This window comes from Somniosus microcephalus, chromosome 20, assembly GCF_052327205.1.
Source record: "Somniosus microcephalus isolate GS21.2 chromosome 20, FLI_Smic_1.0, whole genome shotgun sequence".
Classification (NCBI taxonomy): domain Eukaryota; kingdom Metazoa; phylum Chordata; class Chondrichthyes; order Squaliformes; family Somniosidae; genus Somniosus; species Somniosus microcephalus.
In genome coordinates, this window is record NC_141006.1 from 62,852,841 (window position 1) to 62,880,655 (window position 27,815).

At 44.2% G+C, this 27,815-nt stretch overlaps 1 protein-coding gene across 3 annotated transcripts in view; it reads left to right on the forward strand.

Annotated features, from left to right (window-relative positions):
• LOC147103338 (cAMP-dependent protein kinase inhibitor alpha-like) overlaps positions 1 to 27,815 on the forward strand; it is a 164,881-nt gene that overhangs the window by 51,970 nt on the left and 85,096 nt on the right. Inside the window, exon 3 of one of the 3 annotated variants that reach the window (XM_085962820.1) lies at positions 11,344 to 11,386. The exons of the other annotated variants lie outside the window; for them this stretch is intronic. The gene's annotated coding sequence lies outside the window, so the exon portion shown is untranslated. The remainder of the gene's footprint in view (positions 1 to 11,343; positions 11,387 to 27,815) is intronic. 3 annotated transcript variants of the gene reach the window in all.

Below are 27,815 nucleotides of genomic sequence, written 5' to 3' on the forward strand. Positions count from 1 at the left end.
AGGAGAAGGGGACTGAGGGAGGCCAGGATCTCTATAGCTTGGAGGTCCTGGAAGATAGAGTACAAGGTAGTGCGATGAGTTTTGATTTCAACACTGAGAATGCAGGGGGAGAAAGATTATTGTATTTGGATTGTTGGCGGAATAGAAGAAAGCTCACGGGAGTAGATCATGATGATTAGACAAGATGGTGAAGGAGAGAGTAATGTTTCTTTTGAGGGCAGCTGAATTTGAGGAGGACACTCCATAATCCCTCATGGTTGACAGTGTTGAAGGCCTTCGTGAGATCAAAGAAGGCCATGTGCAGTGGTTGGTGCTGTTCCTTGCATTTCTCTTGTAATTGACGTGCGTTGAAAATCATGTCCATTGTGCCCCTTAGTGGGCGGAATCCGCATTGCGACTCTGGGAGGAGCTCTTCGGCCACTGGGCGAAGGCGATTGAGGAGGATTCTTGCAATGACTTTCCCTGTGGCAGATAGCAGGGAAACTCCTCTGTAATTACCGCAATCGAATTTGTCACCTTTCTTGAAGATGGTCACAATTACGGCATCTCTGAGATCCTCTGGCATGCTCTCCTCTTTCCAGATAAGAGAAATGAGTTCATGAATTTCCATACCTTGGGAGCCTACTGTCAACAAGGGCAGACGTCAACGACTAAGTCCAACACCGCCTTCAGTGTGCCAGTGCAGCCTTCGGTCGCCTGAGGAAGAGAGTGTTTGAAGACCGGGACCTCAAACCCGGCACTAAGCTCATGGTGTACAGTGATACCCGCCCTGCTGTATGCCTCAGAGACATGGACCATGTACAGCAGGCACCTCAAAGCACTGGAGAGGTACCACCAACGCTGCCTCCACAAGATCCTGCAAATCCATTGGCAGGATAGGCGCACCAACGTCTGTGTTCTTGCTCAGGCCAACATCCCCAGCATCGAAGCTCTGACCAGGCTCGATCAGCTCCAATGGATGGGTCACATTGTCCGCATGCCCGATACAAGACTCCCAAAACAAGCGCTCTACTCGGAGCTCCGGCACAGCAAGAGAGCCCCAGGTGGGCAGAGGAAACGCTTCAAGGACACCCTCAAAGCCTCCTTGAAAAAGTGTAACATCCCCACCGACGCCTGGGAATCCCTGGCCCAAGACCGCACAAAGTGGAGGAGAAGCATCCGGGAAGGCTCAGAACACCTCGAGTCTCTTCACCAGGAGCAAGCGCAAGGAGCGCACATCAACCCAAGCACCCCACCCACCCGCCCCTTCAACCACCATCTGCCCCACCTGTGACAGAGACTGTAGGTCCCGCATTGGACTCATCAGTCACCTGCGAGCTCATTTTTAATGTGGAAGCAAGTCATCCTCTGTTCCGAGGGACTGCCTAAGAAGAAGAATGTTTCCCTGGTAGTCAGAGGGCTATTGGTTACAGTTTAAGTCATCTATTTCTTTGCCCTTTGATTCTATTACAGTTTTTTAAAATGGATATTCCGGTTTTCACCAAGTCTGAAGAATTTGAAACTTAATCTTCTTATGAAAACTTTAACCAGCTATCTATCCTGCTATTTTCCCAAGTCGCTTCCTACCTTTTTTAAAGCATGAAGAAACGGCACTGTCCCTGGTGAACTACTTTTTAGGCAGTCCCTCGGAACTGAGGATGACTTCCACACTACAAATGAGTTCTCGGGTGACAGTCCAATGCGGGACCTACAGTCTCTGTCACAGGTGGGGCAGACTGTGGTTGAAGGGGCGGGTGGGTGGGGTGCTTGGGTTGACTTGCGCTGCCTGCGCTTGGCTTCCGCCTGCTCCCGGTGAAGAGACTCTGTGTTCGGTGCCTTCCCGGATGCTTCGCTTCCACTTTGTACGGTCTTGGGCCAGGGATTCCCAGGTATCGGTGGGGATGTTGCACTTTCAAGGTGGCTTTGAGGGTATCCTTGAAGCGTTTCCTCTGCTCACCTGGGGCTCTCTTGCCGCGTCGGAGCTCCGAGTTGAGCGCTAGTTTTGGGAGTCTCGTATCGGGCATGCAGACGATGTGGCCCGTCCATCGGAGCTGATCGAGTGGTCAAAGCTTCGATGCTGGGGATGTTGGCCTGAGCGAGAACACTGACGTTGGTGTGCCTATCCTGTCAATGGATTTAGTGGCATTAGCTATTTGTGTAAGTGAGAGCTACAGTCAAAGGCACTAAAAGTAATAATTTTTGAGTTAGTGTTTGTCAAGTGTTCTAACACAGCGGTGTTTATTTTGGCATGCAGCACAGGCATTGAATGACTCCTTTTTTGTAATAACTTTTTAAGCGTCGGAAACCAAATGAGTTGCAACTTAACTTTCTGTGAGCGTGAGGCTTGCAGCACATAACTATTGTGTGATTGGCCTGGAGCTTGAGAGTAAATGGAAATGTTGAACTGTGGATAAAGGAGTACTATGCTCTAGTAGGGTTTGAGATGCAATGAGGGAAAAATAATTTGGAAATTTGTGACATCTGATACTGGAATGCAAAGTGGAAAAAAGTACCCTACTCAAGCTTGGGCTCACTATGTAGTTTGATTTGTTTAAAATAAATATAGGTTACAGACATGGCAAACTGAGATTTTCTTTTCCGGTATGGTTTGATGAACAAAAATCTTTGGATTCAAGTAAAGACAGGATCTGTTTTTTTCATAACTGTTTGCCAAGAGTCTTGGAATGATGGATTTAATATTTATCTACATTTAAAAAAAAAAAAAAAAAAAAAAAAAAAATGTTTAAAGCTTGTTTTATTCAAAGGGTTTTATACGGAGTGAGCACTCAGCTGGCAGGATAGGCAAATGAAGGACAGATTCCTTTCATTGGTTTAATTTGTTAGTAAATGTTTATATTGCAAACAACTAATAAGCCTGATAATGCATCCATGAAATCTGAGCTGATTAACTGACTGAAATTGGAATGTGAATGCTTGATTCACCTATTTTTTTGCACGGTGGAATTCGATAAGCAAGCAGCATTTCTTCTCTTCCACTTGCTGACATGAGAAGCTCACAGCTAGACACCGTGGAGATCTGACTGTTCTGTTATGTTAATTGCTAACAGCACTGTTTCACAGTGAATGCATAAAATGAGGAACAGAGCAGTGTGTGATTTTTCTTTTTCTTCAAGGAGGGGCTACCAAAACCCAAACCGTTGAGGAATAGGCAGAACACTTGATTTTTCCTGACTTGTCTGGACCTTGATTGGTTTTAGATTTTTCAGATTTTGAATAGAGCTGCTATTTGTGCCCCCTTCCCACTGTCCAGGGCCCCAAACACCCCTTCCAGGTGAAACAGCGATTTACTTGTACTTCTTGCAATCTAGTATACTGTATTCGCTGCTCGCGATGTGGTCTCCTCTACATTGGGGAGACCAAATGCAGATTGGGTGACCGCTTTGCAGAACACCTCTGTTCAGTCTGTAAGGGTGACCCCGAGCTTCCGGTCGCCTGTCATTTTAATTCACCGGCCCATTCCCACTCGGACCTTACCGTCCTCGGCCTCTTGCATTGTTCCACGGAAGCTCACCGTAAACTCGAGGAACAGCACCTCATCTTTCGATTAGGCACTTTACAGCCTTCTGGACTCAATATAGAGTTCAACAATTTCAGATCATAACCTTGGCCCCTATTACATTTTTACTTATTTTTTATCCACACCTTTGTTTTGGCCTCCCCCCGCCCCCCCCCCCTTTTTTTTTCTCTCCCACATGGCAGTTGTTTCCCATTCTGCCAGCGCATTTCACACCTAATCTAGAGCTGTCTTTTGTCTCCAGTAGTCCCATCACCATCTCGCCTCATTTTGAATACCTCCTTAATGTCTCTTCTCTTTTGTTCTCTCCCAGCCTGGCCTCTTAATCTATTTCATTTCCTGTGCTTCTTTAGTCTTGACAAAGGTGTTTTCATCCGAAACGTTGACTCTATTTTCTCTCCACGGATGTTGCCTGGCCTGCTGAGTTTTTCCAGCATTTTCTGTTATTTTGGATTTCCAGCATCTGCAGTATTTTGCTATCATGCTATTTGTGCCATTCCTTTCACCTCCGAAAGTCATCCTTAATGTCCTGAACTGTTAGTAGTGTTCCCCGTAATCTAGTAACTCAAACTTGATTCTTGCAGGGGGGAGCGCAGGAGGATAATTTTGGCTTTGTGCAATAGTGTAAAACATGTGGTAGCGAATTGGCAGCCCATTTATACATCTCTCTCGATTTTGTATTTCTATTGACTGGCCTTGAGGAATGTTCTTTTCTCTCAAGTCAGACACTTGCAGGAAGAAAACTAAAATAACCCAATGCTTTAGAATTATTGACAATTTCTCTAAGTTAAAGGCAGAAAATAAATGTGATCACTGTTTGTTTGAAAATAAGGGTTCAATGACTAAATTTTAGATTGACTAAATACTGTACTTTCAAACTTGAGATGGCAAGTTGTGACATACTGAATTGAGTTATTGGCCCAGAAATTCGGGTCGGGGGCTTCCTGCGGGTGCAAGCCTCTGACCTGCACTTACATTACGCACCGGCTGTTGAGCTGCGGGCCCGCGTGGGATTCCGATCCTGGGCCTCCTCCAACTGCCGCCGCGCAGTGCTTGCATATCCCAGGGGCGCAGTTAGTTCGATGCGTCCCCTGGGATCACGTGGGCCATGGAGAGCCAATGGTAGCAGGGAAATGCCCATTCATAAAATTGACAGGAAGAGCTTTCAAAACTATAAATACTATAAGCCCCAAAACATCACTAAAACTTCAAAAAAAATGTTTTTAAATCACATTTTTAAAATAATTATAAGTTACATAAAATAACTATTTTAGACAATTTAAATTTTTGAAAAAATTATTACATTTTCTAACGGGGCTAAAATAAACTTTTCTTTAAAGTATTTAAAAATAATAAACTTGTGGGAAAAAATGTTTTAATTTTAATTAATTCACCACTTACCTTGTTAAAAGCAGGCCTTGTGCTTGTTTTTTACATGTATAACTTCTGGAGACTTAGCCTCCCGGAGAACCCTTAAAAAAAAACGTAAGTTCCATACGCACACGCTGTCTCTCCGGTGTACGTGTTCGACCTCTGAACCCCTTCCTTTAAGGGAACGGAAGTTCCGTTTCCCGCGCATGCGCAGTGCAGGCACAAAACCGACACTTCCGTTGGGCCTACGGGTGAGTACACTGCGCGTACTCGCCCGTGGAGACCCGAATTTCTGGGCCTGTATTTCACATTGATGACGTTATCTGATCAACTCTTCAGTACTTCACTCCAGCAATGCTGTATTCTCCCAACTGACCTGGGGCAGCATGCAGCTACATCTGACGGCTGGACAGGACCAGAAAAGCAAGGTGGTGGCTAACAGCTGATGACTACCATTGGCTGAGGCCTGAGAACTGCTCACCTTACTGCAGTCTCGGGTGCACCGTTGTACGACAGGTATACATTACACATTGCAAGTCAGAGTGCTACTTGCTGGGAGACAGCTGACTGGAGTGTGGGTTTAGTCCTAACAGTAAAAAGATTCATGCAATTTGAAACTTGGATATGCACTGGACTGCAGCTATACTGCAGCAGGTGCGGTGTGCAGATAGTGAGATTAGTGCAGTCAGCAGTCAAATTGCCTGCTGAGTTGTCCACTTTTGCATTAACACGCATCCAAAACTGTTGTGCATTGGCGCAAAGGCATTCTAATCATCCCACCAAAGAGGGATTGGCACATAGTGTGGGGAAGGAGAAAATATAAAGACAGAGGGGAGGATAGAAAACAAATATACAAATCATTAGTTAGATTGCAGTTTGAATATTGTGTGCACTATTTTAGGGAAGGTGCAAAGACCATGTAGAGGATGCAGAAGAGATTCACCAAGATGATACCAGGGATATGAGACTTTGGTTAGAAGAGACTAGAGGAATGTGGGTTCTTTTCGTTCATGCAGAGAAGGTTAAGAGGCAATCTGGTTAGGTGTTAAAAATTGAGGGTTTTTTTTAAGGTAAATTGGGGAGGGAAAAAACTCAATTTCCATTGGTTGGTAACGAGATGGCATAAATTTGAGATCATCACTAAAAGAATAAAGGGAAAGGCTAGTGTAGTGTCCGTGTGTTGATAGAGACACTGAAGACAGGAGTTGGTTCATAGGTGTTTACTAAGCAAAGTCTGGAGGGGTACTAACGGATATAACACACAATATACAGGCTTATATAGCCCGAGTGGCCATTACCGGCATTACAGCACACCTGGGGCTCTTAAAGGCACATACACTACAATTCCTCCACTTTTAGCTAACCAGTACATCATATTTTAAGTAATTATTAATTACATGTTATATGCAAAATAATATACATTTCTGTAGTTAATTAATTATAAGTCAGTCTCTCTGGAGGCTTCCTGACTCGGTCCGGATAACGCTTCGGTGGTGTAGTAGTTTCTGGTGGTGTAGTAGGTTCTTTTGGCAAGGCTGATTCGGCTTGAATGCCAGTGTCGGGTTCATCGGTTTCCAGTATCACCGGATCGGAGGTAGATATGGGTATCTCTACTTCATCGTTCGGCATATAGAGTTGTGGTGTAGGTTGTCCCTTTTCGGATGACTCTATGATTTGGTCAGCATGGCGCCTTATGCTTTCTCCGATGTCCACGGTATACATCAGTGGTCCTAGTCGTGTGCAGATAGTTCCAGGCTGCCATTTCTCGGTACGGTAGTCCCGGGCCAAAACTTGTTGACCTATCTGGAAGGTTCTAGTTGGCCTTTCATTCATGCCTTGAAACTGCCGGTTCTCCACGTCCCTTCTGATGTTGGGCTTGACCAAATCCAGCCGGCATCTTCGGTTTCTATTGAAGAACATCATGGCGGGAGTTTGGTTGGTAACCATATGTGTTGCATTCCTGTATGCAAATAAGAAGTTATCCACCTTGTGCTGAAGTTTTATGTCTTCATTACCCATGGCCTTTACGGCCGCCTTGAAGGTCTGGACAAACCTTTCAGCCAATCCATTGGTGGCGGGATGGTATGGGGCGGACGTGTAGTGCTTAACCCCATTGTTTTTTAAGAACTTTCTGAATTCTTCGGACACAAATTGCGGTCCATTGTCAGAACATATCCGTTCCGGCAGCCCACTCCTGGCAAATATGGTCCTTAATACTGTGATGGTTTTTTCCGTGGTGGTGGAGGACATCTTTATTACCTCCGGCCACTTGGAGTGTGCATCAACCGCAATTAAGAACATTGAGTCCATAAATGGACCAGCAAAGTCGATGTGTACCCTTTGCCAGGGAGATGAGGGCCACTCCCATGGATGTAGAGGGGCTTGTGGTGGAGCGTTTTGGACCTCTGGCATCCTAGGCAGCTCTTGGTCATTTCTTCGATGTCTCCATCGATACCTGGCCACCATACAAACTCCACCCAGATGCCCCTCGTGAAGCTCCTTTAGCATTTTATCTTGGAGTTTGGGTGGAATCACCACTCTGGATCCACACATCAAGGTTCCTAGTTTCTCTTGAAACACTTCCTTGGCGTTGGCCAAGATGTCTTTTAATCGTTCAGGTATGACGTCATCATCATTTTTTTCCTTACTGGTCACCGTCAGTGCCTGAAAGGAGTGCCAGTCTAAACGTATTTTCCTGATCCATTCACGTCCCAACAGCGGTGGACCACCATCTTGTAGAATGTATAAATACAACTTCTGTATTTCCTTGCCGTTGTATACAACAGGCACCCTTATTTTTCCTTTGGGGTATACTTTCTGCCCCGTATATGTTTTCAAGATAATGGATGTGTCTTTTAAAGGTATATGCGGAAATAGCCGCTCGTAATCCCGTCGATTTATGACGGTCAGAGCTGATCCTGTATCTAGCTCCATTTTAACTGGGCACCCTGCTATTGTGAGGGTAACCCAAATGGTCTGGTAATCTTCTTTGGCAATTACATTATGTAATTTGAGAGAGCTTAGTCTCTTGTTCCCGGAGTCGCTATCCCTCTTCTGGTCTTCGGAGCTACTGTCCGTCATCATTTGTACCTTTCTGTGCTTTTCCTTATTGATTCTTTTCCTGTTAGTGGACTTTTTATTTCCAGATCGGCGCACACGTGTAATGTGTCCCATCTTTCCGCATTGCCTGCATGCTTTGTCCTTGAACCAGCAGTCCCTCTGGTCATGGGTGGATCTGCCGCAGCGATAACATCTCTCAACCCCGTGTCATTTCATGGGTGCCGAAGTCCTGTGGCCTTTGCTGTATCTCTGCAGCTCCTCTTGCACTGAAAGCCTTGTCCAGTGTTAAATCTTTCTCAGAAAATAGCCTTTTTTGTGTTTCTACACTTAGGGGACCGCAGACGACTTTGTCTCGCAGAGAATCTGCCAGTCCTGCCTCGAATTGGCAGTGTAGGGTATCAACAATCTCCTTAAAATTCTTGTCCATCGGTTCGGCTGGAGTGATTAAGTTTCGTAACAGCTTGTATGTCTTTGCGCCCATTAGATCCAGAAGTACTGAAGCTTTTTACTCATCTTCTATTCCATTTGCGGTGCAATATACCTCCACTCTTTCCACATATGTGGTCCAATCCCCTCTCTCGTTATCAAAAGCATCAATATTGCTAGAATTAGGCATCTTAGAAAAGATATGGCGCTTCCCGCGCTTTCCCGCCGCTGCTGCCGATGACAACGCTGTTTCCCGCGGTTTCCGTTCTTCTTTTATTTATTTATTTACAGTTGGAGATTCGTTCCCGCCGGACTCTCTCTCTAGGTCTGAACGCCGACCTGCTTGCAGCCGCGGCCGTCTCCCGAGTGCTCCCTCCCCGTCTGTTACTGCTTGCCTCCGCTTTCGCTGCTTGGCCCAGCTGTAGAGCCAGCCGCTGGAGCCCCAGCCTGACGCCCAGGAAGGATTACCGCAGTACCTGCCACCAGCTTGGCCAGCTGGTGAAACAACAGCTTCTTTTACTTCTTGATTCTTCTGGACGCCAGAGGAATCGATGTCCTTGAGGTGCTGCCGAATTGTAGGTAAGTCCGTTTCCACGTCGCCACTGTAGTGTCCGTGTGTTGATAGAGACGCTGAAGACAGGAGTTGGTTCATAGGTGTTTACTAAGCAAAGTCTGGAGGGGTACTAACGGATATAACACAATATACAGGCTTATATAGCCCGAGTGGCCATTACCGGCATTACAGCACATATGGGGCTCTTAAAGGCACATACACTACAGCTAGGAGAAATGTTTTTACTCGGAGGGCTGTTGGGACATGCCATGCCCTACAGTGGTGGAAACTTAATCCATAATAGCTTTTCAAAAAGGAAGCTGATAAATATTTGAAGAAAAAAATAAGTGAGGAAAAGGCAGAGGAGTAGGGACCAAGAGGATACCTCTTTCAGAGAGTTGACACAACACGATGAGCCAAATGACCACCTCCTGTGCTTAAATTCTACGATTTCTATAAGACAAAATTATCCAAGCTGTGCAGCCGTTTCCAGAAAGGCTGCTTGCTGCAATAGATAGCGTAGGTGACGGCGTGCGAGTGTGATGGCTGCTGGTTCGAGGGCAGCATGTCCCTTCAATCCACCTACAAATTTTGTCACTTCTTCTTCGTTCTCTCACTAGATGGGGTATCGCACAGTGACAGGATGTTAGAGGTGAGGGAGCAGAAGCTACAAAATGTATCCGTCAAACCCAGTTTGCAAATGCACTGTGTGTGGGCCGATCACACACAACTGGTTTTGACTGCAGCCAAGGAACAGCGAGCAACCCCCGTTTTGCTTTCTCCTGTCTGGCACTGCTGATGTTGCAGGCAAAGTGGGAGAGTTGGAGATAAAAGAATAAACTGGATTATAGTGGAGAACTGTACATATTAATAATCTTGTTCAAAAATGCTTGATGCTGAAATAAATTATAGTCTTGCTTCTTATGATAACATATTAAGAGTCATACAATTACAGTGTTATCAGTTGATGGAGAAATCATCAACTATTTATAAACTCTAGAAGGTGTTTTGGCTGCTCGGAACATGTTGAACTTGCAAGTAAGCATTTCTCTCATTTCACAGAATTATACTGTACTGTTGCAAAACACAAATGGCATGCAGCGATACGAAGTACAATTTCTGAATAGTCTTTTATTCACCTAGAATCTAATTTCCTGCAACAACAAAAAAATGACTGAAGGAGATATTTTTGGGAACTGACAGTATATATCACTAAATCTCTAGTCCAGTTTACAAGCCACCAACAACCTTGTACTGGGATATCCTTACAGAAGTGAAATCATATTCTGATACCCTGTAGCCAAATTCTGAATTTTAAACTTGGCCTTTGCCAGCTTTCTCTGCTGTGCAGTGCCAAAGCTGTGGTCCTTAAAGCTGACGGTTTTGGCTTCATACATCCGCCGAAACTAAGCATCCTGGGATCTGAGCTTCGCTATTAGCACGCCATTTTTTTTCCATTCACGTGATGTGGGCGTTGCTGGCGAGGCCAGCATTTATTGCCTGTCCCCAAACACTTAACAAGATTCAGTACATATTGAAAGCCAGCATCGAAAACCTCAATGTCTGAATAGATACCTGCAGTACTGGTGGGTAATGGAGGCAAATACATTCGGAACATTCAAAGTAAATCATATGGGAGTTAGTGTATGAGTGAGATGAGCTTGGCTGGGCTAATTGGCCACTTCTCATTCTTGTGTTATGAGTTGAACAAGTAATGAGGAGCCTAATTGTCTCATGGGTTAATCGGTGCCATTGTTCCTTGAAAGCCAAGAGAGTAACACAAATGTGGTAACATTGAAATAACAACATATCATTGAAGTTATATTTGGATTTTAAACCCTTTTTTGAGTGGAATTAGCCAACAAATGATAGAATTTTGCACGGGTTTGAGCTCCGCTTAAAATTGGATTTTGGCCATTGAATGTACTTTGGGTTTATTTGCTACTAATTTGGACATGACGCTGTGTATAATTGCAAACATTAAGCATTATCCCCCCTCCTCCCCCAGTAGAAAATCAGCAATTAAACCTCTAATTTGTGATCGTGACTGACAAAATGATGTCTATGAAATCCTATCAGATTTTGAGCAGCAAACATGGGTTTTATTAAACTCAATTTGCAATAAAATGTTCTTCTTTGTGAAAAGAAATTCTTGGCTGCTGATTTGTGATGGATCTGCTGCTACACATGAAAGTGCAGTATTTTTAGAAGTCATCGACCTTGACTATGCTGCAATCTTGGAGGAGTTTGAGGGAGACTGTTGCATTGGCTCAGATCCTAGCTTTTTATCTTTGGTAGCGGAGTTCAGAACCAGCTCAAATATTAAAAGTCTGCTTGGTGTGGACTGCAAGAAACAGCCTTTATTTAACATGGTTTTCAATTGATGAAGCTAAAAATATTATTCATACTTTTAACCTAGGAAAAAGCAAATACTAGAATCATTACCTTGCTATGTCCAATTGGTAAGTAAAATCAAATTTAAGTTAAATTTGTAGGGTGTGTCATTGGAATGATTGGAAAATTGAAATTGATGGGGAAAAATAGAAGATTTGCTGGGTTCACTGTCCATATTCTGTGTAATAACCAGATTGAATTCTGTATGATTTTTATTGTATTATTAAACAAAAATGATCCGCATCTATTCTACAATGCTTCTTTTGCAGAAATCTTGGGCAAGTTTTACTGTATGTTAAATAAAAATATATTTGCTTAATACATTTTTGCTTAATTTGCTCTTGAAGCCTGATTTTACAACAAGTGTGTTTTTAAAATCCCATTGTTGCTATTGTAATTTTGCTTGTATGGTACCCAACATTTTGATTTAAACTTTCCTTTTTAAAATTTTGAAAATAAACTGCTCTTTTTTTTGCACCAACATGAATTAAGTGAATTGATTTCACATCATGTGGCTGGTTATACGGTGTTCATGAGCAGAATATTCGCTAATGTGTGGCATTCTGTTTGCAAATGGTCTTGGGGACTTTTTTTCAAACTGACTGAATCTGCATATTCTACAGAAATTTGATGTAACCTTGGATTAAAACTGTATCTAAGTATGCTTTTCTGCCATCTCCCTCCAGCACCCATCACCAGAACCTTAAACGAGCACTGAACTTATGTAGCTTTTATTACTAGCTCATAGTCCTCCAATTCTTTTTGCCATATCTTTTTTCCACTATCGAATAACTATATATGAAGGTTGAAAAATGTCCCAAAAAACTTTACTGGGGAGGAGCCTGTTCTCTACTTATTTATGTGGACCTCCTGGGTTGACATTACATCTGCTGTACCATTCCTCCCGCTTCCTAAACTGCTTGTGATGCATCTGTGCAAAAGGGGAGAACATTTTCCATTACTCAAATCTTATAATTAATCAGACTGTTCACAACAGTCACCTGCTCCTGAATTCTGAGTACTTTTATCTACTGATCAATTATATGATGGATGCCACTCGCAGTGTTCAATAACAGCTACATAATGTAAGGGCAATGCAAAAGGCCGACAGTCACAACTGGGAGACAGCAGACACAAAACCTCTGCTTAAAGAAAAGATAAACTTTGTTTTTATTGGGGAGCAAAACTAAATAGCAATGCTATAATTAAATCTGCTTCAGTAGTGTCTCGATTCTGAATCTCAAGTTCTATTCCTGGACCTTGATCTGTTTAGTATGCCATATTGAGTTTTAATAAGATACATCGACTTGAGGCAATTTGCGTGCTTATTAAAATAGAACCCATGTGCTGCACATTTAAAAAATTTAGCCACTGAAATGACTCGCTGCTCCTGGGAAGTTGACGGAGTAATAAATGTATGATAAACAATTGAAGTGTAGATTGGAGTTTAGATAGAGGAAAAGCTTAATTAAATTCACCTCCAATTACTTAATTCTCTCTCTCTCTCTCTCACACCCATAGCATAAAGCAGTCTCTATTTGAAGTACATAGAAATTAGAACACAGAAACAGACCATTTGGCACAATAGTCCTAATCCCATGTGCCTGTCCTGTTCCTATATCCCTTTATCCCCTTTCTTTCCAACACCTTTCTATCCTATTATTAAATGTTGATAAGGTCTCTGCTTCAATCACTAACTCTGGATTCTACAGCCTCGTAACCATCTATCTAGTAAAAGTTCCCCACACTCTCCTTACATTTAATCTTGTGCCCACTTGTTCTAAGTCACCCAACCACTGTTTCTATCTATCTACATCCTTTCATCATTTTAAACCCCTCTGAATTGACATGATTGAATTGTTGGTTCCTTTTTAATTTAATATCAACTTGAGTCCTGGAAGGTGGCTGCTTTTCTTTACTGATGGCTTTCTCATTTAATGCTGTCTCTTTTTGTTCAGTGGAGTTTTTTAAATGATAAATTTTGTTCCTTTTTGCTGTTGCATTGTTATTTAGTAAAATCTGCTTTTAGATTGTGTTCGTTCTGTTTCATCAGGAGAATCGATCAAATTCTAAGTGTAGGAAATTCATCCTCAGTTGATATTTTCTCGGTTTACAAGAAGGGTAGCTCAGGCAATTACGCAATTAAGTGTCAGTTCTCTCATTCATATTATTCTGAGTTCTGGTCTAATTTGTTTATTCTCAATTTTGTACATACTGGTGCAAAAATATTTATTTCACAGTTTTCTCAGCAGCTTTGGAGCCTCCTGTTCCAACTGTTGCTTCCTTTTTTTTTTGTTTTCTTCTCTGTGAATCTGTGTCTCATGAGATTCTCTCCGTGCTGCTGTTTATCTACACATTGGTCTTCCTCATCGGTGGCAATGACCCAGTTTCCCGTAGGTTGCTGCTCTCACTCACCACTTCAGTTCCTTGTCGTCTTGCCACATTGTTGATTTTTACCGATGCTGATCTGTTTGTCTTTCCACTCGTCTGACTTGTCATGACAAACTCATGTCATTTGCATTGGAATCAACAAGCCATGTCTCATCTGTCCCTCCTTGATGCTTGCTCATCTGTTACTTATTTAATGTAATTTTTGTAGCTTCAAAAAAAAACTATTTTCAAGCTGTTGTGCCGCTTAATTAAATGTTCTCATACATGTATAGTGGTGCCAAAAGCCTTCTGTGTAAAATGCTGTACTCGCCACATTAACCATTTGGAACACATCTTCAAGTGTAGTGTAATATCAGTATCCCATGTACTCATGGCACTGAACTCTGTTATTTTTCCTTGGGTTCTCATCCCATGGTTGGCAAAATTCAGGGTGGAAGAGAAGAGGAGAATTGAATTCAGTGCCATAAGTAAGCTAACTATGTGGAGCTGGTATTGTGTTCTGCTGCAAAAATCCCCATCCCAATTTTCTCCCCTTCTCGACGTGCCTATCATAAAGGGTACTGACTTTTGCTGGGATATTGGCAATTTGCACCCCGCAGCACCTCATTGAAGTGGCTGTTATTCATTTAGCAATCGCAACAGTGAGTTATCGGCAGGCTATTTGACCCTGGAGAGAATCACACCTTGGCCCATACGGCAGGAGTTGCTGCATAGTGACCAGGAGAAGGAACTATGGCTGTTCTCCTCCTTTCCTCCCCCGCCCCCCCCCCCCCCCCCCCCCCCCCCAACCCCCAAACAAACCACGGCTCTCCAATGCAGTCACCAGTTATAGCACTCCAACAGCTAACTCAACAAAGATTGGGAACTTCTGGGTGGTTGGCTTAGTGCCATACCCAGTAGTGCATTTACTCACTAGGCCATCAGAGAGCCATCAAATATTTTTTTCATGAGGACTTTGCCCTTTAAATGGTTTTGGAACAAACCCAACGGGATCCTGGCCAGAAGGAGTACATGTCCTTCCTGTAACATGTGATTAATCTTTATAATACTGATAATAGGGATTATGCAGACTGATACTGATGTAAAAAGACTACTGAGCACTTGGTTTGAGTATAAAACAAGGTTTTAATCAATTGTTTCCACAACCATGAGATTCTCGTTACATCACCAGCTCCTGGTTACAAAAACGTCCTGAGCAAGCTGGGCCCACGCCCGAGTATTTATACTCCTTGGACGGCGCCACCAGCTGGCCGCCCAGTGTTACTTTGAGTCATTTCTTCATGAATGATAAGATTCAGGACCGATACTGCACTGTATCCGAAGACTGCAATAGTCCCAATCAAAATAGAAGGGATTATTTCACACACTGACCACATTTTCTCGTGGCCCAGTTTTTAAAATTTCTGCTACAATCTTAGCAAATTACTCTGCCGCCTTAAGCAAAGAGCAGCGGATTCTCAACTGAGAAGTAGCCCACTGTGAATGCACTCTGTGAATAGCTGCCTATTCTTTTGATATAACCTGCCAGCTGCTGCGTTACTGCATCTTATTTTGGCTGATTTCTTTGCGGAGATGAGGTGCCTGTGAAGCTGCTGGGATTTTGGCAGATGTTTCTACTTTTTGCTAAAGTGAACGCGTGCAAATTAATTGCATATTATAGCTCTTTTGGCTACTGATGCCAAGTAATAAATTTCAGAGAAACGTTCCAACTTTGGGGAAATATTCAGCGATTTGGTTAATCAGGCATTGCAGAAATTGAAGGCAACGTTAGAAGCTGCTACAACAAAGGCCCCCCCCCCCCCCCCCCCTAAAATATAAACACGGGTGGATAATTTGGAGTATAAAACTGGAATTGCGAGTTGGGTTGGAAAGGAAAATCTGGGATTTCTATAACTGGGGCCCAACCCCCAACGGTGGTAAATTGAAAATTAACCTCTGATTTTTAAAACATTTTTCCTGAAGCCACTGACTTTTCCTGCAATACAGTTCCACAGGTGCCAGTTGCTTTCTCGCACATTGCCCAACTGGCCATTCTTGTGTGAGTGTGGATAGAGTGCTGGCAGGTGGTTCAACTCTGGAGGGCATTACAGCTTGAGTTACAATCCTGCCCTCGCTTGATTTTCACACTCCAACTGAGATCAGCTAACGGCAACAGAAAACGCTGGAAAAACTCAGCAGGCCAGGCAACATCTGTGGAGAGAGAAACGGAGTCAACGTTTCGGGTTGAAACCCTTCGTCAGAACTGAGAAAAAAGCAGGAAATGAAACAGATTAAAAGGCAAGTTTGGGGGCTGGGAAATGGGGGAGGGGATGAAAGAACAAAAAGGAAGGTCTGTGAGAGGTGAGGAGACATTAAGAGATATTCAAGGCGAGACGAGATGATAATGGGACAGATAGAGACAAAGGATGGCTCTAGATGAAGTGTGAAATGCGTTGGCAGAGTGAGACAGCTGCCATGTGGGAGAGAAAAAAAGGAAAAGGCACAAACCAAAAGTGTGGATTAAAAATATAATCGGGGCCGAGGTTATGATCTGAAATTGTTGAACTCGATGTTGAGTCCAGAGGGCTGTAAAGTGCCTAATCAGAAGATGAGGTGCTGTTCCTCGAGTTTACGCTGAGCTTCCGTGGAACAATGCAAGAGGCCGCGGACGGTGAGGTCTGAGTGGGAGTGAAGCGGTGAATTGAAATGACAGGCGACCGGAAGCTCGGGGTCACCCTTACTATAACAGCAAGTTAGACCTTCTAGTCTAGATGGTGCAGCTACTCCCTGCTTCACCAGCTGAGCCATTGGGGGATCAGATGTCTTTTTAACTGTCACCAGCTACTTGTGGGTCAGTAAACAGACAAGCATGATGATGGTGCTCTGTAATATCATCATATCTTCATCTGCTTTCTGCCTGCTAACTCCGGGTGCTGCATACGTATTGCACAAAGAAATAAGACCATAGGAAAGAGACTGAACATTGCCAAATGCCAAACTTAGTAATTGGCGTTTTGAGTTTAAATTCTCAGACGGCGTAGGCAGCTGGAACATGAGATTAATTTGTACTCGTATCTCGAATCATCCCTTAGTAATGAGAGAGGTATATGACGAAATGAAATAGCTTGGGTAACTGGTCAATCCAGAGAGACTGGAAGCCTGAACATGAATTGATATGATTGAGAGACTTGTGGGGATAGGGGAGATGCTGGAAATAGTCAACGTCCTAGTTTAAAAACTGACACAACTGAATTATTATTTGTCACCATGACAACAAGAAGTGATGATCACCACAACAGACATTTGGATTCAGTTTTGTATCACTTTGAATGGAACTAAATAAATTCAGCTGAAATTGCTTTCCATTTACACGGGAACATCTGCTGCCAGGGTAGTTCATTTGAAGTGGATTGTATAAAAGGGTTAAAGAAACAATTACATGTGTTTCTGGAGAGAAAGAATTGAGCGATATGATGTGAAGGCAGCTAGGTAGGGTTGATTTATCAAAATGTGAAAGACAGGAAAGAATAGCCTTTTTATGTTTCAAAGAATTCTTATGTTGTTAGTAGCTGTGCCCAATCTTCGTGCTGGAGCAAGGAGTGTGGATCTGGAGGCTTGCTGAGCACAGGATTTGGGTTGGATTTGGACAGTATTTATTCTGTGGAAGCACTGATGTGGGCATCCCTGGAAATCTGTGTTTCATTGGTTTCCATTAAGTATACAATGACCAGGATAATTTCTGTTAAGTATGTGTTTTGCCATTTACATTTGGTTGGTAAATGTTAAGTGATTTAAACAAAAATCAACCTAGAGAATTTTTTAAAATTCATTTCTGGGATGTAGGCGTCACTGGCAAGGCCAGCATTTATTGCCCATCCCTAGTTGCCCTTGAGAAGGTGGTGGTGAGCCGCCGCCTTGAACCGCTGCAGTCCGTGTGGTGAAGGTACTCCCACAGTGCTGTGAGGGAGGGAGTTCCAGGATTTTGACCCAGCGACGATGAAGGATCAGCGATATACTTCCAAGTCAAGATGGTGTGCGACTTGGAGGGGAACTTGGAGGTGGTGGTGTTCCCACGCGCCTGCTGCCCTTGTCCTTCTAGGTGGAAGAGGTCACGGGTTTGGGAGGTGCTGCTGAAAAGAAGCCCTACTACAAATGTTACTTTAATGCTTAGCTCATTACAGAGCAATAAAAGGAAAGAAAGAAAGAGACGGTGAGAGAGGTCAGTGATGGAGAAGGCTAGAGTTTTTCTGTTTTAATGTCGAGTTCTCAGCTCAAGTATAGCACAACACTAAATTTAGAAGAGCACCCCATTGCATCCGTGTGAATTTATGCGCTCCCCGTTCCAACTGCTCTTCTAGCCTGAGTGAGGTTGCCATTAAGTGTCAAGTCGTGGGTAGTTTGGTGCAGTGGGCTCATTTCCTGTGGGACCATTGGTGCAAACAATAAGAGAGAAGAGTTTTATTCCATCAATCTGGGTTGGATTCAAAGTACTTTTGAAGTGTAATAATGTAGGAAATGTGGTAGCGAATTTGCGCACAGCAATGTGATAATGACCAGGATAGTCTGTGTTTTAGTGGTTGAGGGATAAATATTGGCCAGGACACTGGGGAGTATTTTCCTGCTCTTTGAAATAGTGCCACGGGATCTTTTACATCCACCTGAGGGTAGAGGGGGCCTCGGTTTAACATCTCATCCAAAAGACGGCACCTCCGACAGTGCAGCACTCCCTCAGTATTGCACTGAAGTGCCAACCTTGATTTTTGTGCGCCAGTCTCTAAAGTGGCACTTTAACCCACAACCTTCTGACTCCGAGGTGATAGTGCTACGAGTGAGCCACGGCTGACACCTCTGTCAGATGATGGCATCTCTTCAGCTGACCTCCTTTAGAGGATTTCAGTCTTTAGGAATATCAAAAATGCAAATGTCATAAGAATTATTCATTTCTTTGTTCTTTCTGGCCAACTTAATCTTCCCTGCTACCTCTTGGTGACTGCCACACTCTGAATAAAATCAAGTGTTTGGCAGTTCAATTAACATTTAAACAATGAACAAAGAAGCCTGTATAGTATGACATTTTTTTCTTGCACAGAATTGTGCATGGATGGGATTGATAAAAGGAAAATTATATCATTGAGGCATTTAGGCGATAGCAAGAACCTCATTTTCACTGGAACTCTGAGATTAAATAATTTTCATTGTAGTTTTCATCCACCCATTATATGCCTGTAATTAGGGTTGCCAACCCTCCTGGATTGACCAGGCGTCTCTCTGAATTCAGGACTGATCTCCCAGGCACTGTTGTGAACAACCCGGGAGAAAAATTTGGAAGCGTGTCTGACGTTGGAACGGGACAATTTGTTCCTTCCTGACTTGGTGCAGCTTTCCCTGCAGCCAGCCCAGAGAGCGTTTGTGCATGCGTGGCCAGTCCCCTTGCACAATCGAGCAGTTTCAGCGGTGCAGGGCATTGGTGGCTTTTTTTTAACTGGAAGACAGTGAGCATCCCTTTTTTAAATTTTAAATTGAACATTTTATTTACAGTTAATGACATTACAGAGCCCAGGTCTCAGCTCTTGGTACAAAGTCACAAGCCATCATTCCTTACTAGGCAGGGGTCTCTCACACAATTATATCAACATGAGTACTAACCACAATAAGCTTGATCTCAGTAGTCACTTTAATCGCTCGCTCCCAGCGTGAGTTTGTCAAACAGGTTCTCTCCCACGCCATTCCCACTGGGTTCCCAGTCTCCCCAAGTCGGCGACGCGACCTCCAAGCCACCCGACCATCCCCACTTGCTCATCCAACCAGTGGGTCTCCAGGAAGCCTCACAAGGGTCGGTGCTCACAGTGGATTAATTGGCAATCTTGTGTGAGGCCCCTGGGGGAGGAGCGATCATAATATGATAGAATTCTTCATTAAGATGGAGAGTGTAGGGGGTGGTGTGTGGGTCAGCTTTACCTCTGACTTGTGAGCGGTTTGAATTGCTCCCACTCCCTTGGTTCTAGACCTGGGACTTATTTGGGGGTTGTGATGAAAAGTGCAGCAGACAACTGGATTTTGGTGAAAGGAATAAGATCTTTATTGAGAAAGAAAATACACAATACAATAATCTTAACACTCTAAATTGGGGGAACACTTCAGAATATAGGAGGGAAAATAACAATAGACAGAATACTACACCCCTCCCAATCCCACTTCACTAGCTAAGTTGGGCTCCAGAGGACCAGGGATAATGCTCACCAAAATGACGACTTTTGGCAGTTGTAGAGGTTCGCGATTCTCGATATGTCGATTGGGGCCTGCCGTACCCTGGACGCGGTAGAGGACTTCGCTTGCGTGGCTGGTCAGTCTTCGCGAGTCCGCTGCTGCGGTAGGGTGCGTATTGGATCTATCGGGTAAGTACCCAATTTCTTTTGGTCAGAAGTAGGGTTTAGTCTTTTCAGTAAAATCTTACCCAGGGGTAAGTCGGGATAGATTGTAGAGTGGAAAAACTTGCGGATCTTCGGTTTTCTTCCGAGTTAGGTTTTGTTGGCCGCGGTGGCCTAATATTACCCGGTTGCTGGTAATATTTGGTGGTTTGTTTCGTGGGGCCCTAGTCTGCCGCGAGGTCTCCGATGGTGTGTTACTTCTTCGAGAGGGAGCTTCTTCTTGTACTGAACTTGATGACTTGACTTGACATGAATGATGAAGCGAAACTCTTTCCTTCAACTCATCTCCGCTCCTTGAATGTTCCTCACTCAACTGCTTGAACCGCTTGACCCGAACTGGACCCGCACTCCTTGAACCGAACTCTGGAACCGCACTGCACCTTTGTTGAACTTGTCGTTTTCTTCTTCGAACTGAACTGCCCCGAACTGTAAAAACAGGCCCTCAATTATACTGTTTGAGGCCTGCTAATCTGTGTACCAAATCAGTTCTGTCTCTTTGTTAGTTTTGGCGGGCTAGTTAACATTGATGGATTTAATATGTTTCGGGATGGTCCCATCGATTCTTAATTGGTTTAAGTGATTGTTTAACCTCTTGTTTAATTGCAGTAACATTTGTCTTTTCCTGTGGGGCCCAAGGTTCTTTTGTTGGTTGGTGGCATGTTCTGCATTATGTATACTTTGGATGGTTCTGTAATTTTGGGTGGGAACTGCTCTTCTGTAGGTCTATTGTCATTCTGTAAAATGACTGAGATAGTCCCCAGACAGCTTGGCTAATGCCAACACTCAAAACTGTCCATTTATAGAGGCCAATCCCAATTCCTTTTGTTGCAGTGCCCTTTTCTTCCACAGGCACGAACATGCTTTTAAAATAAAAACCAAAATCCTGGGGTCCTTGATTTTTAAATCTCCCTATAGGCCCAATATTCTTATACCATTCTGACATGGTTTATTAACAGTCCAAAAATCCCTTCTTTAGGGTAATCTTGGTTTTGGGGAATCTGTTGAATTTTGCAAATCTTGCAAGAGTGAAGTAGTTGATTCAGAGACTTGGGTACTGAGTTTAAATAAAGGAAACTACGATGGTATGAGGCGCGAGTTGGCTAGGATGGATTGGGGAATGTTACTTAGAGTTGACGGTGAATAGGCAATGGCAAACATTTAAAGATCGCATGGATGAACTACAGAATTTGTTCATCCCTGTTTGGCATAAAAATAAAACAAAAAAGGTGACTCAACATTGGCTAACGAAGAAAATTAGGGATAGCATAAGATCCAAGGAGAGGACATATAAATTGGCCAGAAAAAGCAGCAAACCTGAGGATTGGGAGCAGTTTAGAATTCAGCAAAGGAGGACAAAGGGATTAATTAAGAGGGGGGAAATAGAGTAGGAGAGTAAGTTTTCAGGGAACATAAATACTGACTAAAAGCTTCTATAGATATGTGGAGAGAAAAAGATTAGTGAAGTCAAGCGTAGGTCCCTTGCAGTCAGAATCGGGGGAATTTATAATGGGGAACAAAGAAATGGCAGACCAATTAAATACATACTTTGGTTCTGTCTTCACAAAGGAGGACACAAATAAACTCCCAGAGATGTCAGGGAACATAGGGTCTAATGAGAGGGAGGAACTGAATGAAATCAGTATTTGTAGGGAAATGGTATTGAGGAAATTGATGGGATTGAAGGCCAATTAATCCTCGGGGCCCGATGAGCTACATCCTAGGGTACTTAAGGAAGTGGCCCTAGAAATAGTAGATGCATTGCTGATCATCTTCCAAAATTCTATAGACTCTGGAACAGTTCCTATGGATTGGAGGGTAGCTAATGTAACCCCACTATTTAAAAAAGGTGGTAGAGAAAATTATAGACCGGTAAGCCAGACATCAGTAGTGGGGAAAATGCTAGAGTTCATTATAAAAGATGTAATAGCAGAGCACTTGGAAAACAGTGACAGGATTGGACAAAGTCAGCATGGATTTACAAAAGGTAAATCATGCTTGACTAATCTACTAGAATTTTTTGAGGGTGTAACTGGTAGACTAGCTAAAGGAGAACCAGTGGATGTGGTGTATTTGGACTTTCATAGGGCTTTCGATAAGGTCCCGCATAAGAGATTAGCGTGCAAAGTTAAAGCACATGGGATTGGGGGCAAGATACTGACTTGGATAGAAAACTGGTTGGCAGACAGGAAGCAAAGAGTTGGAGTAAACGTGTCTTTTTCCGAGTGGAAGGCAGTGACTAGTGGGGTACCGCAGGGATCGGTGCTAGGACCCCAGTTATTCACAATATATATTAATGATCTAGACGAGGGAACTAGATGTAATATCTCCAAGTTTGCAGACGACACAAAGCTGGGTGGGCGTGTGTGCTGTGAGGAGGATGCAGAGAAACTCCAGTACGATTTGGACAGGTTGGGCGATATGGCAGATGCAGTATAATGTGGATAAATGCGAGGTTATCCACTTTGGTGGCAAAAACAGGAAGGCAGATTATTATCTGAACAGCAATAGATTGGGAAAAGGGGAAGTGCAACGAGACCTGGGTGATCTTGTGCACCACTCACTGAAGGTAAGTAAGCATGCAGGTGCAGCAGGTGGTTAAGAAGGCAAATGGTATGCTGGCCTTCATAGCGAGAGGATTAGAGTACAGGAGCTGCAGTTGTACAGGGCCTTGGTGAGACCACACCTTGAGTATTGTGTGTAGTTTTGGTCGCCTTATCTGAGGAAGGATGTTCTTGCCATGGAGGGAGTGCAGCGAAGATTCACCAGACTGATACCTGGGATGGCAGGAATGACGTATGAAGAGAGATTGGGTCAATTAGGCTTATATTCGCTAGAATTTAGAAGAATGAGAGGGGATCTCATTGAAACTTATAAAATTCTAACAGGACTAGACAGACTAGATGCAGGAAGGCTGTTCCTGATGGTGAGGGAGTCCAGAACCAGGGGTCACAATCTAAGGATAAGGAGTAAGCCATTTAGGACTGATGAGGAGGAATTTCTTCACCCAGAGTGTTGAACCTGTGGAATTCTCTACCACAGAAGACAGTTGAGGCCAATTCATTAAATATATTCAAGAAGGAGTTGGATATATTTCTTGAGGCTAAAGGGATCAAGGGATATGGGGAGAAAGCAGGGACAGGGTACTGAATTTGGATGATCAGCCATGATCGCATTGAATGGTGGAACAGGCTCGAGGGGCTGAATGGCCTACTCCTGCTCCTATCTTCTATGTTTCTATGGCGAGCCCGTGCAGATCCAGCAGACTCCGGCTGACACTCCTCTCCATCCGCAGAACTCCCCGCATCGCCCCCAGACCACCGCTCCACCCATTTCGCGATGGCCGCCAAGACAATTTGGCCTCCACGCCGATTCTGGAATGTCATCAGCCTCTCCTCTTTTCTTTCTCTCTCTCTCTCTTGGCGCCTCAGTAGAAGCAACAGCAGTGGTGGTCTCCACTCTGCCTCTCTGGCTCCTCCTCTTCCTCTTGTCGCAGGGAGAGACCAATCCTTTCCTCCCCTCCCCTCTCCTCTCTTAGCTGAGACGGCTCGAGGCAGTTGTTCCTCCTTTGGGTGGTTAATAAATCAACTGTAACTTAAGTTTTGTTTGATGTTTTCTTAACAAGTCAAATCAAGAGGCCTCTCTGTTTTTGGTCAGCTATCGCCTGATTAGATGTCACGTGATCAAACCTTCAGAAATATATCCAATGAGAGTTGGCAACTCTAGTGTAAATGGCAATGCCATTTTTATCAATTGAGAATGCTGAGCTAGCGCTGTATGTCGCTATCTGGGGGGAGGGGTTTTGGTAGCCAGTGTCATGGCCAACATTGGTGGTCAGGATGTTTTATTCAATTGATGATGTGTGTTGACAACCTCACTAAAGCGTCTAACATAAGTGTCTGTAATACTAATTTAATTTGGAGATAGGGCTGCCAACCCTCCCGCATTACGTAGCTGCATAGTCTACAGCACAGAAACAGACCATTTGGCCCAACTGGTCTATGCTGGCTATTTATGCTCAACACGAGCCTCCTCCCACCCGTCTTCATCTAACCTTGTCGGCATATCTCCTGTAGTGTACTGGAATAGAAGATTAATCTGCTGGAAACTGCTTCGAGAATTGCAAACCGAAATTTTACACTTAGTTTGTGGTCATTTCATGTTTCTGGTTGGGGACACACAAAATTTGAACCAACAGCAATGCCACAACATGCCCAGAATGTATGCTGCCCTGGCGCATGTGTACTCTAACCGGTAAATGGATAGAGCACTTTCTGGAACTCTGAGGATTGTGGGTATTGTAGCTGCCATTATTGACTGCTGCAAGAGCAACCAATGGTAGGGCGGTTGAAGGTGGGCGGTCATGCAATGAAACCTATTAAAATACGTCCAACCAGAGTTGACAACCCCATCTGGAGATTATTACTGGGAATGACACTGTTCTACATCTAAGGTTTTCAAACTTTTCTGTTTGAGCATTTACCTGCAAATATTGACCCAGTCAATGAGGTCCCCTGTCATATGTTCAAAAAAACAATTGGCCTGCAATTACTCTGAGGTAAGAGTGGACCAATGTTTAAGGTACATGCTCGGTCAGCTTTTTCAGCAGAGGTGTTATCTGCCACGAGTTAACATCTCTGCTAAAATAGCAGAGAGGAATTTCAGATGAACATGTTAAGTGTTTGTACAATAGTTACCCAAAGTGTAGTATCAGGGCCAATGTCAGCTATCCAAAGGAAAATAATGCTGCCATTTGCAAAAAATATTTTTAACATTAATATAAGGCAACAGAAATAAGGTACTAGCAAATTGACATACAGAAACCTAATGACATGGACAGAAACTTGATGACAACTCCATGGCCTGGAAGAAGGAAGGGAGAGTGCCAGCATGGACTGGCAGGAGGGGGATTGAAGAACTGCACCAGCATAAATTGGGCATGTGGGCAGTTGAAGGAGAGTTCAATCATGAACTGGGGGCCTTGGAGTGAGAGAGAATGTCTTTGTGTGCTTTTGGGCCGATTGGAAGTGACTTGACATGGCTTTGGGGACTTGATGGTCTGGCTGGTCTGCTGAATATCCAACTGTCACTTTATTTTTCCTTTTTTAAAAATCAAAAATCTATCAATTGGGAAGCATTATAGTGTTTGAAATTAACTAGTGTGTGCACCAATTTTATGTAAAAATTCAAAATTTGCCAGGGGAACCTGCTCCCTGACACCTTTAGAAATTCACCAACAGTTGGTGCAAGGGATTGGGTTGGGTCAACAGTTTGAAGGACAGTTCTACCAATAGACCTAACTGGAAATTGTTAAGACCAAAGAAATTGCAGTAGATAACAAAAAGTTAGTTTTTAGTTAACTATTTTAAATTTTACAAAGCACTAATGCCAAAGCTTTCTTGTTTAATAAATTGTTATGTAAAATCTAAGATTCGGTCTTGGCTTTGCATTTAAAGCTGTAGTAGAGTTTCCTCCATAATCGGTATGTGTTAGCTTGTCTTGTGTCAGTTGGTATGAATCTTGCCCCGAAATCAAAAGCTTGTAGGTTCAAGTCTCACTCCAGCACATGAAATTAGGCTGACACTTCAGTGCAGTACTGGAGTGTTGGAAATCCCGTCCCTGAGATGAGAACGGAGTGTTGCTGTGGTTCAGTTGGGCATCTGATCACACCAAATCAAAAGAGCAGAGTGTTCTCCTAGTGTCCTGGCCAAGGTTGCTCCTTTTAAAGCCTTTAAATTAACAAGCCATTCATCTCAATGCAGTATGCAAATTAGCCTAAGCATTTGCCCATATACAAGTCACTCCACTTCAAAATTATTCACTGCATCTGGGGTGCTGTGGGATGTTTCTGAGAAACGTGATTAGGTGCTATATATAAATGCAAGTCTTTCTTGTGAATTGAGCTACTTATGCACTTACTTTGTGTCTCAGTCACTCCCTGTTACCTTTTACATTACTCTTGAAAACCGCTGAAGGTTGCCTGTAATTTTGGGTAGAACAACTCCTCCATCTCCACTCTTTCCTCCTCCTCCTCCTCCATCCATCCATCCATCCATCCATCCATCCATCCATCCATCCATCCATCCATCTCCTCCATCCATCCATCCATCTCCTCCCTCATCCATCCATCCATCCATCTCCTCCCTCATCCATCCATCCATCTCCTCCCTCATCCATCCATCCATCCATCTCCTCCCTCATCCATCCATCCATCCATCTCCTCCCTCATCCATCCATCCATCCATCTCCTCCCTCATCCATCCATCCATCTCCTCCCTCCCTCATCCATCCATCCATCCATCCATCCATCTCCTCCCTCATCCATCCATCCATCCATCCATCTCCTCCCTCATCCATCCATCCATCTCCTCCCTCATCCATCCATCCATCCATCTCCTCCTCATCCATCCATCTCCTCCCTCATCCATCCATCTCCTCCCTCATCCATCCATCTCCTCCCTCATCCATCCATCCATCTCCTCCCTCATCCATCCATCCATCCATCCATCCATCTCCTCCCTCATCCATCCATCTCCTCCCTCATCCATCCATCTCCTCCCTCATCCATCCATCTCCTCCCTCATCCATCCATCTCCTCCCTCATCCATCCATCTCCTCCCTCATCCATCCATCTCCTCCCTCATCCATCCATCTCCTCCCTCATCCATCCATCTCCTCCCTCATCCATCCATCTCCTCCCTCATCCATCCATCTCCTCCCTCATCATCCATCTCCTCCCCCATCCATCCATCTCCTCCCTCATCCATCCATCTCCTCCCTCATCCATCCATCTCCTCCCTCATCCATCCATCTCCTCCCTCATCCATCCATCTCCTCCCTCATCCATCCATCTCCTCCCTCATCCATCCATCTCCTCCCTCCATCCATCCATCTCCTCCCTCATCCATCCATCCATCCATCTCCTCCCTCCCTCATCCATCCATCCATCCTCCTCCCTCCCCTCATCCATCCCATCCATCCTCCTCATCCATCCATCCCTCTCATCCATCCATCCCATCTCCTCCCTCATCCATCCATCCATCTCCTCCCTCATCCATCCATCCATCTCCTCCCTCATCCATCCATCCATCTCCTCCTCCTCATCCATCCATCCATCTCCTCCCTCATCCATCCATCCATCTCCTCCCTCATCCATCCATCCATCCATCTCCTCCCTCATCCATCCAATCCATCCATCTCCACCCTCATCCATCCCATCCATCCATCTCCTCCCTCATCCATTCCCCCCATCCATCCATCTCCTCCTCATCCATTCCCCCATCCATCCATCCTCCTCCCTCATCCATTCCCCCATCCATCCATCTCCTCCCTCATCCATTCCCCCATCCATCCATCTCCTCCCTCATCCATTCCCCCATCCATCCATCTCCTCCCTCATCCATTCCCCCATCCATCCATCTCCTCCCTCATCCATTCCCCCATCCATCCATCTCCTCCCTCATCCATTCCCCCATCCATCATCTCCTCCCTCATCCATTCCCCCATCCATCCATCTCCTCCCTCATCCATTCCCCCATCCATCCATCTCCTCCCTCATCCATTCCCCCATCCATCCATCTCCTCCCTCATCCATTCCCCCCATCCATCCATCTCCTCCCTCATCCATTCCCCCATCCATCCATCTCACTCCCCTCATCCATCTCCACCATCCATCCATTCTCTCCCTCATTCCATTCCCCCA